This window comes from Triturus cristatus, chromosome 6 (genome assembly GCF_964204655.1).
Source record: "Triturus cristatus chromosome 6, aTriCri1.1, whole genome shotgun sequence".
NCBI lineage: Eukaryota > Metazoa > Chordata > Amphibia > Caudata > Salamandridae > Triturus > Triturus cristatus.
In genome coordinates this window covers 606,488,547-606,501,407 of record NC_140589.1, presented here as the reverse complement: position 1 = coordinate 606,501,407, position 12,861 = coordinate 606,488,547, and the positions used below count along the sequence as shown (strand labels likewise).

General features: G+C 48.9%; 1 long non-coding RNA gene and 1 other non-coding gene across 2 annotated transcripts in view; both read left to right on the top strand.

Annotated features, from left to right (window-relative positions):
- Positions 1-10,384, top strand: part of LOC146817561 (uncharacterized) — a 249,002-nt gene extending 238,618 nt beyond the window's left edge. The window contains exons 61-62 of the long non-coding RNA XR_014963013.1: positions 9,695-9,726; positions 10,249-10,384. This is a non-coding gene — a long non-coding RNA (uncharacterized LOC146817561). The remainder of the gene's footprint in view (positions 1-9,694; positions 9,727-10,248) is intronic.
- On the top strand, positions 9,757-9,827 carry LOC146817562 (small nucleolar RNA SNORD50). The gene has a single exon (XR_014965178.1). It is a non-coding gene; the product is annotated as a small nucleolar RNA SNORD50 (small nucleolar RNA).
- Positions 10,385-12,861: the final 2,477 nt, after the last annotated feature.

The following is a 12,861-nucleotide window of genomic DNA, read 5'->3' as shown; positions in this document are numbered from 1 at the left end:
CTACTGAATAAAATGACAGCAGTCAACGGTGCTTAGCTATCTCACCCACCTACTAAAAAGTAATCTATGCTCATCCTCCCTAAGGGTACACCTAGCGGCAATCGTAGCTTACACACGAGGGGAGAGAGGAGGAAGTCTCTTTACGTCACAGGTAGTAAAGAGGTTCCTGGAGGGGGCGAAAAGAATTGCGCCACCAAAGAGGATGCCGCCGCCGGCATGGATCCTCAACGTGGTCCTAACCGAGCTTATGAAGGCGCCGTTTGAGCCCATCCACAAGGCCACGCTGCAAATGCTGACAATGAAAACAGCCTTCCTGGTAGCGATAACCTCGCTGCGCAGAGTGAGCGAGCTGCCAGCACTGACACTGCAAGAGCCCTACATCCAGATACACAAGGATAGGGTGGTTCTAAGACCGGACCCACACTTCATGCCTAAGGTGGTGTCGACATTCCATATGAACCAGACAATTCAGATACCTAGTTTCTTTCAAAACCCCACAACAAGCGCAGAAAGGGCACTGCACACTCTAGACGCTAGAAGGGCAATGATGCACTACATTGAGAGGACCAAAGAGCACAGGAAGACTAAGCAGCTCTTTGTCTCCTTTGCAACTAGTTTCCTGGGTAGACCCGTGACAAAAGCCACCATTGCACGATGTATCGCACTGACAATACAATTCTGCCACAAACAGGCAGGGCAGGAGCTATCGGATGGGCCACGAGCTCACTCCACAAGGAAGAAGGGAGCAACTATTGCCTTTCTGGCAAATACGCCCATTCAAGACATATGCCTGGCGGCAACATGGGCTTCAGTGCACACGTTCACTAAGCACTATTGCGTGGACATACAGATGAACAAGGAAGCACTAGTAGGGCAGAAGGTGCTTCAACACATATTCAACAGCCAACACTCATCTACCACCCAGCCGCCACAAAGATAACAAACCGCTACAAAGTCTATGCACAGCATAGTGAATCCAGAAAGATTCACGCTGCAAAACGAATAGTTTCTTACCTGTCGGTGTAGTTTTGCAGCTTGAAGATCTTTCTGGATTCACTAGCGAACCCACCCACCTCCGCCAGGAAGATGAGGATGGAGAAAGAGGTGGAAGGACAAGGAAGAACAGAATAATTGAAATACTAAAGGAAATTGGAAAAGGAAAATTAAGAGAACGCCTAGGGTTAGTAAAAAAAGGAAAAAAGAACCCAAAGATGGTGCCCCAAAGGTGGGACTTCCGCAGGAAGCACGACGATGTCACGAGAGGTGCACCAAATGGTGGGACGTCGACGCCCACCTGGGCTACAAATAACAAAAACAAAAGAAAGACTACGAATCCGGACCCAACCACCAATCGCGGAATAATGCACAGCATAGTGAATCCAGAAAGATCTTCAAGCTGCGAAACTACACCGACAGGTAAGAAACTATTCGTTACCTTTGGTAACACATTATCTGGTAGAGACCGTATCTAGCTGCAGATTCCTTACAGACCCACCCATGCCTCCCCACTGTGCAAACTTATTTATAGGGCTAGGGTTGCCCCACTTACAGGGCCCTAGTTTTGACACACACTTGTCAGTTCACTTCATGGTTCTGCATTTCTGTCATGGAAATAGTGAAAAGTAACTGACGTCCGAGCCCCTAGGTAGCACCTATATAGGTGACCATGATATTTCATCCGGTGCCAACGACGCCATGCAGAGCCGAACTGAGTCACCCGACGGCCTGCTAGCACAAACGTTTCCGGATCCTGTCTGACGCCTGGGAAATTTGAAGCTAAGGAATCTGCAGTTAGATATTATCTCTACCAGTTAATGAGTTATCAAAGGTAAGCAGCTTGTTCAATAAGCCTAAGGCTGCTCGACCACCCTACCCCCCCCCCTAGAAGAGCACTTTGAGATTGCATGCTCAATCCCCTGTCACTCATAAGCGAATACCTGGACTCTTTATATGATATACCAAAAAGAGGTATATCGTGCAAAGAGCCAGCTTCCTACACCTGCACAGGAGAGAGATGTTCCCTCCCTCCTGCAAGAAGCAACACAAGTGTTTGCCCAAAAGGAAAGCTTCAAAGGAGAAGATCTTTAAAGGGCAAATGGGAAGCACTTGGGAGAGGGGCTGTTCTAGTGTCTTGGGTAGGCTGGCACTGGGGAATGGGACAGGAAAACCGGTTGCCAAACTGGGGGGGGGGGGGGGGGGGGGGCTAAAGCCCCCTTGGTAGTCACACCTCTGGGTCGGGCTAGGGAAATTTGGACGCCAAGAGAGGAGTTCTGCCATATTGGAAGTAGGCAGTATGGTGCTTCCTGGGATGGTCAGATGTCACATGGGGAGGGAACCAGGTAGCCCATTGGCCAGTGACCACATCATACCGCAAGGAAGTTTTCTGAGCATAAATAGGGCACCCAGAACTCCGATCTTGTTGGACTGGAGAAGAGGACTGAAGGACTGCCCTGCTGCACCAAGGACCCAACGAAGAGAGGCTGCACCAGCGTGGACGGCACCTGCTGAACCCGGTGGCTAGCAAAGTAGAAGGGACTGTGTCTGCTGTGTCCTGCTTGTGGTGAAGTCTTCTCCAAAGATCAGTTGGACCGGTTTGAAGTACAGGGCTACAATAGCTGAAAGAACTTGCTGCAGCGTGTTGGTGGGCCAGATTTTCAAGCTGCTGTTTCTTGTAGCTTTGGAGCACATGTGGTCAAGACCCAACACTCGAAGTTACTCCTGTGTCTGCTAGGCCCAGGAGATCTATCCAAGTGCAGCTTGGTCACCCATAAGTTACGCTATCGCTTCCAGGAAAGGATTTGGCTATACCCACGATACTGGGCGACTGGTAGCCCAGTGGCAACTGGACTTCTGCCAAGGCTGAGAGGACTTCAAGGGAAGTCGAGCCCGGTGGTGAGGACCGCCTCACTGAGCTTGTGGACCAAGAAGTAGCCAGCATGAAGAACCATGTCGATCACATCTACAAAATGCTTGAGCATCTCCGCATTCTGTATTCCTTGCATCAGGACCACTTCCATAGGAACCTATAGCAAAGGGATAAAAGTGCCTTGAACTTCTGAAGACTAGTTATTACTCCAAGGTTTGTTTCCGAGGACCTTGCTGGTCCCCCTGACTGGCTCCCTGTCAGAGTTGGCCACCTAAAGTAACTCAAAGTAACCGTATAGAAACTTGGAAACATTTTCAAAGAAAACTTTTAAGTGTCAAATTCATAATTTGCCAGTGCTTGTTCACAGTTAAGTGAACGTGCAAATTTACTGTACCTTGTAATTGCTATATTCGAGGCATATGAGCTGCAGATTGTACACTTAGCATAGATCGCCATCTGGTGTTGGGCCCGGATGTTTGCAGTTTGTTTTTGTTCTTTGGACAGTCTTTTGAAGTCACGAGTTCGGTGACTCCTCCTTCGGTCCGTACTGCGCATGGGCTTCGGCTCCATCCTCAGATTGTGTTTTTTCCGCCATCGGGCTCGGATGTGATACTTCGTGCTCCGGCTTCGAACTTCTACGGTTCCAGCCTCGACTGAAAATCCTCGTTCTTCGAGTTTCTTCATCTATCGAAGCGGCACTTTTCTCCATTCCGCACATCGGCACCGGCCTTCGGGCCCTCCTCGACTCCGGTCCCGGCCGATGGAAAGGACTCCGTTCAAAAAGTGCCCAAAATGTGGGTCTAAATTTCCCCACACCGACCTCCATCAGGTGTGTAACTTTTGCCTCTCTCCAGAACACGAGGCTAGAGACTGCCCCGCATGCAAGTCTTTTCGATCAAAAAAGACCATCCGGGATCGAAGAGCTCGACGCACCATGGCGCACTCATCGACCACAGCTCCACCGGACATCTTCGGAGACGACGCCGGAGCTTCGGGGCAACTACACACCGAGTAGGAGGAAAACGTCAGCGCTTCCGAGGCCGACGACTCCGACGTGGAGGACATCACACCGGCGCAGCGGGTCGTGAGTACTGTACCCCCTCCCACCCCCGCGCCCAAAACCAAAGAGACTCAGGTTACACCCTCGCCTGCAGGCCTGGGTAAAACCAAGCACACAGCTTCCATCACCCCACCTTCGGGCCCGGTGTCGAAGCCTCAGAAGTCTCACGGCAGCTCGGGCTCGAGCCAGCCGACGCCTGGTGCCGAAAAACACCGTCCGGCACCGAAGAAAGTGATGCCCAGCTCGACTCCGAAGCCACCGGTGCCGAAGCCTGGACTCTCGGTGCCGACAAAACACAAACACAAATCCCTCGGCACTGACGCTCCGGCGCCAAAAACTACTTCGACGCCGCAAAAACCGGAGGTTCCAAAAAGGCATGGCGCAGAGAAGCCATCAAAATCCTCGGCTCCGAAAACATCGGCGCCAGCGGACGATTCGGTGCCACTGGACCTCTTTACACCAGACCCTTTGCAAAAGACCTTATTTTAGGATCCAAAGACTGGGCTATTGACTTTAGTTGTCAAGAAAAGACGTCTTGACACACCGGCTCCTCCTCCACCGCCCAAGAGGAAGGACTCTGCTACTTCTCCTCTCAGAGTGCCCTCCCCATTACCTCCTCCTCCTCCACCCCCTCCCCCTCCCAGGTCTCCGCCACCCTTGCCTCATCATTCCCCGTCCCCAGATCCGGATTACGGGGTTCCAGATTATGACCCGGCGGACGCCCCAATGGACCCTACTCCACCGGGGACCCCAGACCCATGGGAAGACTACCAAAACCCTGACATACCGGATGTGCCTCAGGACGACCTATACCCATCCAGGCCGTCTCCCCCAGAGGACTCCTTAGGGTTTCACCACTTAGTGCAGAGAGCAGCACACTACCATGGGGTGGAAATGCATAGTGAACCAGTGGAAGACGACTTCTTACTGGATACATTTGACATTCAGGATAAGTCCACAGCTATCTTGCCCATGCTTAAAGGTGTCACCAAGCATGCTGCAGAGGTGTTCAAAGACCCTGTCAGGGCCAGGGTATTGAACCCTAGAATAGAAAAAAAGTATAAGGCGGCACCCACAGACCCTACATACATTAAGGGCCCTGCTCCCTTAGATTCCCTAGTTGTGTCCACAGCTAGAAAGCGGTCTAACTCCCAGTCCTCAGGAGAAGCCCCACCGCCAGATAAGGAATCCAAACTTCTAGACGCGTCTGGCAAATGCACCACCTCACAAGCCGCGAACATCTGGCGCATTGCAAATACACAAGCGCTGCTTGCGCGCTATGACAGAGCACACTACGATGAGCTTGAGGCTCTTATACAGCACCTCCCAGAAAAACACAAACGCAAAGCTCATGAGCTGATACAGGAGGGTAAGCTGATTACTAACACCTCCATTAAATGTGCCCTCGATGCAGCCGACACTGCTTCTAGAGCCATAAATACTAGTGTCCTGCTTTGTCGTCATGCCTGGCTTAGGATCTAAGGGTTCAAGCCCGAAGTCCAGGCATCCATCCTAAATCACCCCTTTGACCAACAAAATCTCTTCGGGCCAAAGGTGGACGAAGCATTAGAAAAGATGAAAAAAGACACAGACACAGCAAAGTCTATGGGGGCGTTACAATCACAGACCCCTAAACGCTCCTTTCGACGCTCATCCTTTCGCAGCACAGGCAGAGGCTACTCCACCGATAGCGCCTCTACCTCCTACAAGTCCCCTCCTCAAAATACCTTTTCAAAGGGCTACCAAAGGGGTGGTTACAGAGGCAACAACAATAAGGGCAGGGGCAAAACTAACACCACCCGTTCTGCCACCCCGCCCGCACAATGACTTCCCTCCGCTCCCCCCAGACCATCCCACTCCGGTCGGGGGCAGACTACAAAACTTTATCCACGCATGGGAATCCATAACATCGGACAAATGGGTGACCAAAATTATTCGGTCAGGGTACTGTCTCGAGCTAACATCTACCCCTACCAATATCCCACCAAGGCACCGTCCAATGTCTCAAGAACATTCCACACTGCTCAAACAGGAGGTGCTCTCCCTCCTCCAAAAACACGCTATAGAGCAGGTCCCCGTCAATCAGCAAAATCTAGGGGTCTACTCTCTGTATTTCTTAATACCGAAGAAAGACGGGACCCTGAGGCCCATTCTGGACATCCGGCCTCTAAATGCGTACATACATTCAGACTATTTCCACATGGTCACCCTGCAACAAGTCCTCCCGCTCCTCTGTCAGGGAGACTTTCTCACTACCTTGGATCTGAAAGACGCATACTTTCACATTCCAATACACCCTTCTCACAGGAAGTACCTCAGGTTTGTGGTGGACGGTCAACATTACCGGTTCACAGTTCTCCCCTTCGGGGTCACCACCGCACCACGGGTGTTTACCAAATGCCTAGCAGTTGTAGCAGCACACCTCAGACGTCAACATATTCACGTCTTCCCTTACTTAGACGACTGGCTCATAAAAGCCGCATCCTACAACCAATGTGTGCAACATACCAACAGCACCATTCAACTGCTCCACCAGCTAGGCTTCACGGTGAACTACCAAAAGTCCCACCTCCTACCATCTCACACAAAGCAATATCTCGGGGCCACTATAGACCCCTCCAAAGGTATTGCCTATCCAAACTCAGCCAGAATCGCAAGCATACAAGCCTTGCGCCAAACGTTCCTTCCTCAACACTCTCTTCCAGCACGAGTGTTTATGAAGCTCATAGGGATGATGGCATCTTGCATTTTCATAGTGCCCCATGCAAGACTTCACATGCGTCCACTCCAAGAGTGCCTAGCACGACAGTGGAACCGGGCCCAGGGACAGCTGACGGATCTGGTGTTGGTGGACGGCCGCACCCATCACTCTCTGCAGTGGTGGAACACCACAAACCTTTCCAAAGGGCGGCCGTTCCTGGACCCGGTTCCTCAGGTGATTCTAACGGCGGACGCATCGCTCTCTGGTTGGGGAGCGCACCTCTTACACCTCACAATGCAAGGTCTATGGACGCCACAGCAAAAGTCGCTCCACATCAACCATCTGGAGCTCTTGGCGATCTTTCTAGCCCTAAAATCCTTTCAAAAACAGATTTCGGCCAAAGCAGTCCTCATTCGCACAGACAATATGACTGCAATGTATTATATCCAAAAACAGGGGGGGACACACTCTCCCCAGCTCTCCCGCTTAGCCCAGAGCATATGGAGATGGGCAATTCCTCAAAACATCTTTCTCCTGGCACAGCATGTTCCAGGCGTACAAAACACCATGGCAGATCTGCTCAGCAGACAAACGCAACAACTGCACGAATGGGAACTGCATCCACAGGTCCTTCACCCATTCTTTCAAAAGTGGGGGCATCCTCAGATAGACCTCTTCGCCACCCACGAAAACAAAAAATGCCCAAGCTTCGCCGCCAGATACCCACACCCATTGTCCAAAGGCAATGCGATATGGATGAACTGGTCAGGCAAATTTGCATACGCCTTTCCACCTCTCCCGCTAATTCCATTAATGGTAAGGAAGCTACAGCAGCACTCCCTCACACTCATTCTGGTAGCTCCAACATGGGCCAGGCAGCCGTGGTACACCACACTACTACAGCTCTCGGTGGTACCACATCAAAAACTGCACCTGTCCCCATGCCTCCTAACTCAGAACCATGGAGAAATCAGGCACCCGGACCCAGCTCAGCTCAACCTTGCGATCTGGCTCCTGAAATCTTAGAATTTTGGTACCTTAACCTTCCCCCTGATTGCATGAACATTATCAAGGAAGCCAGACGTCCTACCACTCGAGCATGATATGCCGCAAAGTGGAAGAGATTTGTAGTTTACTGCCGTAACAATACAATCAACACTTTAGATGCATCCATACAGCACATCATATGCTATCTGCTCCATCTTCACCTGGCATATTCATCCATACGCCTACACCTAGCAGCGATTGCTGCTTATCTACAAAACAGACAACATTTATCACTGTTCAGAGTGCCCGCTATTAAAGCCTTTATGGAAGGCCTTAAACGAGTAATTCCTCCCAGGGCACCACCTTCCCCTGTATAGAATCTAAATGTAGTTCTTACACGGCTAATGGGTCCACCCTTCGAACCAATGCATAAATGTGAGCTACAGTTCCTCACCTGGAAAACAGCTTTCCTCGTAGCTATCACTTCCCTTAGAAGGGTTGGTGAAATACAAGCGTTCACTATACAGGAACCCTTCCTACAAATACATCACAGCAAGGTCATACTTCGTACCAATCCGAAGTTTCTGCCCAAGGTCATTTCCCCCTTCCATCTCAATCAATCGGTGGAATTGCCTGTCTTTTTCTCGCAACCTCAATCTGTTGCGGAAAGGGCCTTACACACACTTGATGTTAAGAGGGCTTTACTGTACTATATACAGAGAACGCAACCTTTCAGGAAGACTAAACAATTGTTTGTTTCCTTCTCTCCACCACATAAAGGCAACCCCATCTCTAAATCAGGGATAGCTAGGTGGATTGTAAAGTGCATACAAATTTGCTATCAAAAGGCAAAAAGAACATTATCTGTTCCACCTAAAGCCCACTCTACTAGAAAGTTAGGGGCTTCTATGGCTTTTCTAGGGAACATACCCTTAGATGACATCTGCAAAGCAGCCACATGGTCCACACCGCACACCTTCACAAAACATTACTGTGTAGACGTGCATTCCAAGCAACAAGCTAGTGTGGGCCAGGCTGTACTAAAGACACTTTTTCAAACCGCTCCAACGGATACCGGTGGTCGCCGCTAAGGTTGGGTACTGCTATATAATCTATGCTAAGTGTACAATCTGCAGCTCATATGCCTCGAACGGAATATGCTACTTACCAGTATGCATCTGTTCTTGGCATGTAGAGCTGCAGAGTTGTACACGCCCACCCGCCTCCCCGGCTACCTGTATCCGTTCCAGTCCATCTTATTTAGATACAACACACATGGGTTTCTCACTGTTATTACTACGCTCCATCATTTCCCTGTTGGCGAAAAACAATCTGAGGATGGAGCCGAAGCCCATGCGCAGTACGGACCGAAGGAGGAGTCACCGAACTCGTGACTTCCAAAGACTGTCCAAAGAACAAAAACAAACTGCAAACATCCGTGCCCAACACCAGATGGCGATCTATGCTAAGTGTACAACTCTGCAGCTCTACATGCCAAGAACAGATGCATACTGGTAAGTAGCATATTCCATCTTTGCAAACTCTCTGATCTTTTTCATTTTGGAGTTCAAAAATAGTCTATTTTTAGAAATTAGTGTCTGGTTCCTTGAGTGTCTTGTGAATTTCTTCTAAAATTGTTTTAGTGCTGTGTAAATACTTTACATGTGGTCCTTTGTGCCACAGCTACCCAGAGTTGAGCTAGAGGGTGTAGTAAATAAAACCTACTGGTTCTAAAGCGGTTGGTAAGTGTTTGACACGGTGAGGCATCACAACCCCTCCATATAATACACCCTATTTCCTCACATGTATGTAGATTGCAACTTATGCAATCCTCTTCAGGCAAATTTGCCATTTATGAAGTGGGTTCAGTAGAAGTTCTGTAATATTAAAAAGCAAGGACTGAGTTATGAGGCCTATCCCGTTGTGCAGTCCCAGATTGTTGGCCTTCCCTAGATGAAAAACTTCAGATTAACTTTTCACTGTAGACACGGATATGCTGCATGTAAAGTCTAGCTTTTTTGTCAGTAATTGAGCTTTTTTTGATACAGTACCTGATTGGGTTTTTTTCTTCTAATTTCAGGTTGAAGGACCAGTGTAGAAGTCTTGTTCCAGGTATAATTGTAATCTTATCTGTAATGGTCTGTTCAGCGATGAAACTATCCCAAACCTTGAATGCCTGATGAAAGCTTTCATACAGATCTGACTTCTGAGATCATTCCTTTTAACGTGAAATTTGCATAGGTGGGCTTGGTTACCCTTTTTCTTTTTTTTTTTTTTTTTTTTTTTTTTTTTTTTAAACCTTCTGTAATGCATCAGTTCATATGGAGCAGTAGCAACTTGTTTTACCTTTAAGCGCAACCTAACATGATGCACACAAAGAGGAATTTGCAAACCTATACCGTCTGGGTGTTTTGCTTGTGAGTCTCCTAAATAAGCTACTGCTGCCTAGCCACTTAGTATGTTCAGAGCCACAAGTACAAACTTGGATTTATCCTACGGGGTTTATACTAGCTGAATAATAAAAACATGGTAAAGGTGCTTTAATATGACTTAAGACCAAGAGTGACTGTCAATAGGTATGTGCATGCCAATTTGCCTGCCTGCCTGCCTGCTAACAGAACTTGTTACTTTCAGGTCCCTTAGATGAGATGGCAAGACCTGAGGAGTTGGCGTGTACTACCAGAGGAAGTTTAAGGAATAAGAATTTGACCGGATCTGGTGACTGTTGCGGATATTTACGTTGATGTATTCAATAAAAGTTTGATTTGAATTTGTTTGGGTGCATCATTGTGTTGAAAGGCTCTGATCTCCGATTGGTCCGTGTTATAAGAAAGGTAATGCTGTAATTTCTACATCTTTTGATGTCCTGGTTGGCAGCAAGCTGTGAAGTGTAAATTGGGACTACGTTATGCAGTTATTTCACACCTTTGTCAGCCCGCAGTGTACCTGAGCTACATAGAGAGAATTTCGAAGTGCTTCTATGATATAGATGGCCACTTGTAATCGACCACGATGAGACCACAGATAGGAACTGCAATGGGTTGAGCCTACAGTTAGCCAGACTCTGATGCTTGATGTTCACTTTTATTCTTCAAAAGCACTCTGGTGATTTAAACACATATATATATATATATATATATATCTGTTTCATGACCGCTAGTAGAGGAGCTCCACAAACCTCTTTTAGATGGATACTTCCACCTGCAGATTCCTCACCTTTAAATATCCCAGTGGTAGACTAGAGTGTACCATTTACCAGGGGCTGACATGTGGCAAGGGTTTGCCAATTTGAGTTTTGTGTGTTTAGGGAAGGAACATAGGCCCTGGGCACCTGATTGGCAGGAGTCCAGGGCACACTCAGTCAAAGTACATTCAGCAATTCAGCAAAAAGTGGGGGCATACCATAAAAGAAAGATGGCACTTTCTCACAAGCCGTAAACTTTTGCTTCTGATGGATACATCTGCCAGTGGATTCCTCACCTTGTGAATATCCCCTGCGCCAGCATTCCACGGAACTTTTCTTCCCCAGCATTCCACGTCGACGTGGGCGACGTCATAATACACCGGCTCCGCTCGCGACTCCGATCGACGTCACCGGAGCCATAAGAAGCCCACGTCGGTGTGATGACGTCAGTTCCCTTTTTTGCGCGCCTTCGACGTGCAACGATTTTTTCTCCAGTGCTACTTTGTAGTTTGGTCGTGTATCTCTGTTTATTCGACTATGTCTTCGACTAGGAAGTCGGGCTTTAAGCCCTGTAGGGAGTGTGGAGGCTTGATGTCGATAACAGATCCTCACCAGAATTGTTTATGGTGCCTCTCCTCGGAACATATGGAGGAGTGCGGATGCTGTAGAAGCATGAACCCGAAGGCACTCAAGGAAAGGAAGACCAAGCTCTTCATGAAGAAGATTGGTGAGGAAAAAAGAGGGAGGAAGAAGGAGAGATCGAAGAGAGAGTCATCGACTTCGAGGTCGAAGAAACACCATAAAAAGAGTAAACATTCTAGACGTCGATCCTCGAAGTCCAAGAAATCGAGGTCGAGGTCGGCTTCGTCTCATCGACGTCGGAGTAAAGGTTTGTCTCCTTCACCTTCAAGGTCTCGGAGGGTTCTCCTTCGAGGAAGCAGACTTCGAATCAGTCTCCGACGAGGTCTTCGGCTCCGTCTAAGACGTCGACTCCGGTTCGTGTGGCGTCGGATGCTTCTATGCATGAGGAGCAGGAAGAGTCGGTTCCAGTACCTGAAGATTCTGAGGCTCCAGTGGAGGATATTGCGGAGCCGGTGCCGGAGGCCCCACAAGAGGTTCCTTTGCCTCAGTTCCCGGCCCCAGGTACGGATTCGGCAAATTTCTTGAATGCTATGTATGGCATTTTTAATAGTGCGGCCTACCCATCCGGAGCACCAGCTGGTCCCGTGGGTCCGATGGCCTTTACGATGGGGGTGCCTCAGCAGTATGCTCAGGCCCCCTTTATGCCGATGGCGCCTTCTTGGCAGTTTCCGGCGCCGTCTGGGGATCCGATTCGACCTCGGAAGGTTCGGCAGGCTTCGGAGCCTCCTTCGACGCCGAGACTGGCTCCATCGACGCCGAAGCCGACTCCATCGACGTCGAGGCTGACTCCATCTGCGCCGTGTCTGGCGCAGTCGACGCCGGTTCCTCTGGTTCCTCCGCCGCCGCGTACGACGTCGCCGACGTCGGTACCTCGAATCCGGTCGAGGAGGGAAGCCCAGAGGGTGTTGGAGGAAAGAACATTTCGAGAGGTGGAAGAAGGTGAGGTTGATTCTTCTTCGGACGAATTCGAGGGCATTGAGGAAGCCAGTTGTGAGAAAGTGGCTCTGTATATACTGTTCCCTAATAGGTACAGGGTGTACAGAGTCCACAGTCCCCCAGAGGCTGATAGAGGTCAAAGTTAGGTATGACCTTACTCTCAAAAGTGGTAGCTTGGTCGAGCAGTAAGGCAGTACCAGAGGACAGTGTAAAGCATTTATTGTACACACTCAGTCAGCAAATGGTTTCACACACTCAATAACTGAACTCTAGGCCAATGATTTGTATATATAAAATATATGCTTGTTTTATTTTTAGAACCACAAAGGGGGTAAAAATATACTTTCTCAGAATGAGAGGTTGAATATAAATACTTTTGTTTCAAGCAATAAATTTGTGTAAACAGTCACAGTTGGTTGCAATAAACAATCCTATTTCCTAAACATAACAATGCATTGAGCTCAATGGTAAATTTAGGTTATTTG